Source organism: Carlito syrichta, unplaced genomic scaffold, assembly GCF_000164805.1.
Source record: "Carlito syrichta isolate Samal-C Ts95f unplaced genomic scaffold, Tarsius_syrichta-2.0.1 Scaffold306872, whole genome shotgun sequence".
Classification (NCBI taxonomy): domain Eukaryota; kingdom Metazoa; phylum Chordata; class Mammalia; order Primates; family Tarsiidae; genus Carlito; species Carlito syrichta.
The window spans coordinates 143,905-149,495 of record NW_007250968.1 but is presented as its reverse complement, the minus strand read 5'-3'; positions in this window follow the sequence as shown (position 1 = coordinate 149,495).

The following is a 5,591-nucleotide window of genomic DNA, read 5'->3' as shown; positions in this document are numbered from 1 at the left end:
CGGAAGGCTGAGGCGGAAGGACCGCCGGAGCCCAGCAGGTCGAGGCTGCGGTGGCCGGGAGCGGCCACTGCACTCCAGTCTGGGTGACAGAGTGAGACTCCAACTCAAAAAATAAATAAATAAATAAATAAATAAATAAAAGAAAATATCTAATTGCACACATCAGAGTAAAACTACAGACTGCTGTGGACAAAGAGAAGACCTTAAAGGCGCCAGAGAAGAAAGATAATCTTCAAAGCAATGATGACATTTTTCCACGATATGGATACCAAACTATGGTGAAATAATATCTGTGTGTGAAAACAATCACAGGCAAACCCTATATTATATACTCAGTCAAATTATCTTTCAAGAATGAGCAAATCTTGAAAAGTTAAACACAGAATTACCGTATGACCCAGGAATTCCATTTCTGGCTATATATGCAAAAGAATTGGAAACAAATATTCAAACCCTTATAACAAATGTTTATAGCAGCTCAGTTCCCAATAGCCAAGAAGTAGAAGCAACTCAAATGTCCATCAACTGATAAATGAACAAACAAAACATAGTGCATCCATAAAATGAAATATTATTCAATCAAAACAGGAAATGAGGCTGGACAAGGTGGCGCACAGTGGTAATCCCAGAGCTTCAGGAGACCAAGGCAAGAAGATTGCTTGAGGGCCAGGAGTCTGAGACCTAACTGGACAACAACAAAACCCTGTCCCTACATTAAAAAAAATCAGACTGGGTGCAGTGGCTCACCCCCATAATCCCAGCACTTTGGGAGGCCAAGATGAGACAATTGCCTGAGCTCAGGGGTTCGAGACCAGCTTGTGCAACTTGGTGAGACCTCGTCTCTACAATAAGTCAAAAAATTAGCCAGGCAGGGTGGTACATACCTGTAGTTCCATCTAGTTGGAAGTCTGAGGCCAAGGATGACTTGAGCCCAGCAGGCGGAGGCTGCAGTGGCCATGAGTGTGCCACTTCACTCCAGCCTGGGTGACAGTGTGAGACTCCCGATTCTAAATAAATACATAGAACGAAATACTGATACATTCTACAATGTGGATGAACCTTGAAAACATTATGCTAAGTGAAAGAAGTCAGGCACAGAAGGTTACATCTTGCATGATTCCATTTATATGAAATATCCGGAAGCAAATTCATAGAGACAGAAAGCCTATTAGTTATTGCTGGAGGCTGGAGGAGAAGGAAGGGAGTAATGGAGAATGACTGCTTGCCAGGCTCAGTGGCTCAGCCTGTAATCCCAGCGCTTTGGGAGGCTGAGGTGAGTGGATTGCCTGAGCCCACGGGTTCGAGACCCACCTGGGCAACTTGGCGAGACCTCATCTCTACAATAAATAAAAAATTAGCCGGGCATGGTAGCATGCACCTGTAGTTCCAGCTACTTGGAAGGCTGAGGCAGAAGGATCACTGGAGCCTGGCAGGTTGAGGCTGCGGTGGCTGGGAGTGGTCACTGCACTCCAGTCTGGGTGATAGAGTGAGACTCCAACTCAAAAAAAAAAAGAAAATGTCTTAGAATTACATAGAGATGATAGTCACACAACATTGTGAACATACTAAATTCCACTGAATTATATACTTTAAAAGTAATTTAGTGGATGGGTGTGGTGGTTCACACCTGTAATCCCAGCAATTTGGGAGGCCGAGGTGGGAGGATTGCTTGAGTCCATTGGTTTGAGACCAACCTGGGCAACTTGGTGAGATCTCATCTCTATAATAAATTTAAAAATTAACCGAGTATAGTGGTGCATGCCTGTAGTTCCAGCTACTTGGAAGGCTGAGGTGAAAGGATCGCCTGAGTCCAGGAGGTCAAGGCTGTGGTGGCCGTGAGCGTGCTACTGCACTCCAGCCTAGGTGACAAAGTGAGACTCTGACTCAAAAAAAAAACAAACACAAAACCAAAAGTAATTTAGTGACTGGGCCTGGTGGCTCACACCTATAATCCCAGCTTTTTGGAAGGCTGAGGTGGGAGGATTGCTTGAACCCAAGAGTTTAAGATCAGTCTGGGCAGCATAGCAAGAACTCATCTCTACAAAAAAATTTTAAAAATTAGCTAGGTGTGGTGGTGTGGGCCTGTAGTCCCAATTACTCCGGAGTTTAGGAGGGTCACCTGAACCTAGCAGATTGAGGCTACTGTGGCCATGATCATGCCACTGCACTCCAGCCTGGGTGACAGAGTGACTCTGACTCAAAAAAAAAAAAAAGAATTTTAAACAGGTACTCAGGATTGCCTGAGCCCCGGGTGCAGTGGCTCACGCCCATAATCCCAGCACTTTGGGAAGCCAAGGTGAGACGATTGCCTGAGCTCAGGGGTTCGAGACCAGCCTGCGCAACTTGGTGAGACCTCGTCTCTACAATAAGAAAAAGCCACTGTTGGCTTTCTCTCTCCATAGATTTAACTGTTATGGGTCTTTTACATAAATAGAATCATACAATATGTGACCTTTTATATCTGGCCAAAGTGAGTGGATTACCTGAGCCTGCAGGTTTGAGACCAGCCCGGGCAACTTTGTGAGACCCTGTCTCTAAAACAGGTAGATAGATAGATAGATAGATAGATAAATAGATAGATAGATAGATAGATAGACAGATAGATAGATAAGCCAGGTGTGGTAGCCTGCGCCTGTAATTTTGGCTACTTGGAAGGCTGAGGCAGAAGGATCACTGGAGCCCAGCAGGTCGACACTGGAGTGGCCGAGAGTGTGCCATTGCACTCTAGTCTGGGTGACAGAGTGAGACTCTGACTCAAAAAAAGAAAAACAGGTACTCAAAAGAATATCTATTTAGGAATGCTCATGGCGGCACTATTTAGAATAGCCAAAAGGTAGAAACAGTGCAGATGCCATCAATGGATGAGTGAATAAACAAAATGTGGAATCAACACACGGTGGACTCTTACTCAGCCATAAAGAGGAATGCAGTGCTGACACATGTGACAACAGGTATGAACCTTGAAGACATTATACCAGACACAAAAGGTCACATTGTTTGAAGACATTATACCAGACACAAAAGGTCACATTGTTTGAAGACATTATACCAGACACAAAAGGTCACATATTGTTTGATTCTATTTATGTGAAAGATCCATAACAGTTAAATCTATGGAGACAGAAAGCCAATCAGTGGTTGCCTGGCCCTCAGGGAAGAGGGGAATGGGCAGTGACTGTTTAATGGGGTGTGTAATGTTAAATGGTTAATTTTATATATCATGTGAATTTTACTTCCATAAGAAATCTCTGGCCGGGCACGGTGGCTCACACCTATAATTCTAGCACTTTGTGAGGCCGAGGTGACAGGATTGCCTGAAACCACAGGTTTGAGACCAGCCTGGGCAACTTGGAGAGAACTCATCTCTACAATACATTAAAAAAAAAAAATAGCCAGGCGTGGTGGCACATGCCTGTAGTTCCAGCTACTTGGAAGACTGAGGTGGAAGGATCACCTGAGCCCAGCAGGTCCAGGCTGTAATGGCCATAAGCATGTCACTGTACTCCAGCCTGGGTGACACAGTGAGACTCCAACTCAAAAAAGAAATCCCTGGCTGGATCTGATGGCTTACATGTGTCATCCCAGCAGTTTGGGAGACCAAGGCAGGTGAATCATTTGACCGGGAGTTCCAGACCAACCTGGGCAATACAGTGAGACCTCGTCTCTATGAAAGTCAAAAAATTAGCCAGTCATGGTGGCGTGCGCCCATAGTCCCAGCTACGTGGGAAGCTGAGACAGGATTCCTGAGGCCAAGAGGTTGAGGCTGCGGTGAGTTGTGATGGTGCATTGCACACTCTAGCCTGGGCAATGGAGTGAGACCCCAACTCAAAAAAATAAGAAAAGAAAACCCTAGCCTGGGTGCTGTGGCTCACGCCTATAATCCCAGCACTTTGGGAGGCCAAGGTGAGAGGCTTGCCTGAGCCCATGGGTTTGAGACCAGCCTGGGCAACTTGGCAAGACCTCATCTCTACAATATATAAAAAAATTTGCCGGGCGTGGTGGTGCACGCCTGTAGTTCCAGCTACTTGGAAGACTGAGGTGGAAAGATCACCTGAGCCCAGCAGGTTGAGGCTGTGGTGGCTGTGAGCCTGCCACTGTCCTCCAACCCCGGGGCGAGAGTGAGACTCCACTTCAAAGAAAAAAAGAAGAAAAGAAAACCCTGTAGGTCATAAAAAAGAAAAAGAAACCCTATAGGTCAAAGAAGAAACTGCAATAAGAATTAGAAAGGGTCTGGCCAGGGCCTTTTATGAGAGAAAGGAGAGGATTTAGTGCCAGGGGCAGGGAGGGCTCGGCCTCATGTGTTCTAATCACCAGCCCTGCAGCAGCACTCCAGCTGGAGCATCCTACAGGCCTTGGAAAAACCTGGGGAGATAAGCCACGTTCCACCATAAATCTTGCCTGACACGCTAGCCCCCTGTCCGCCCCTCCCACATGTGCACAAGGACCAGAGAGATTCCGACTGTAACATTTGCTTCATTACAGTAATACAATCCCCATCGCAGGCGGGGCTTTTTTTGGTACACACCATGTACCGATGCATCTACGCTGCGCTTGGGCGGTTAGAGCCGCTCCCTGGTCATGCTATCATGCCTTTCCTGTGACGTTACACCCCTCCCTTTATCTCATAAAAGGCCCGGACTGCACCCTTCCGGGATCCAGCCCAAGAACTCCTTCTTCCCAGAGGTCTCCCATGTATGAGCCCCAGTAAGGCCTTGTCTGGGAATCTCTTTGGTCTCCTGTCAATTTCTGTTACACGAGAGGCTGAGAACCTGCGGTCTGTAACATTAGCATGATCGTGGAGGAGTTCTAACCCCGCAAGAGTAGAGTAGATACACGAACCTCTTTATATGTTACATGTACCAAAAAAATGGCAGATAAGCCCTGTCTCGGGTGGGGATTTTAGTATTATAAGGATAAGATTAGATCTGTCTTTTTTTGGAGTTGTGTAGAGGGGTTAATTCTCCTGAGTAAGACTTATGGCAAACTTGCTTATCTTGGTTTCTTTTCTTTTTTTTTTGGTACAGACAGGGTCTCACTATGTTACCCAGGTTGATCTTAAAATCCTGGGCTCAAGCAATCCTCCTACCTCAACCTTTCAAAATGGTGGGATTATAGGTGCTAGCTACCACACTTGGCCTATCTCGGTTTCTTTTTCTTTCCTTTTTTTTTTTTTTTGAGTTGGAGTCTCACTCCAACACCCAGACTGGAGTGCAGTGGCATGCTCCTGGCCACCGCAGCCTCGACCTGCTGGGCCCCAGCGATCCTTTCGCCTCAGCCTTCCAAGTAGCTGGAACTACAGGTACGCACTACCACGCCCGGCTAATTTTTGATTTATTGTAGAGACAAAGTCTCACCAAGTTGCCCGGGTGGGTCTTGAACCCCGCGGGCTCAGACAATCCACTTGCCTCGGCCTCCCAAAGTGCTGGGATTACAAGATGCAGAGCCACTGAGCCCGGCATCTTGGTTTCTTTTTTCTTTTCTTTTTTTTTTGAGTTGGAGTCTCACTCTGTCACCCAGACTGGAGTGCAGTGGCCGCTCCCGGCCACCGCACCCTCGACCTGCTGGGCTCCGGCGATCCTTCCGCCTCCAGC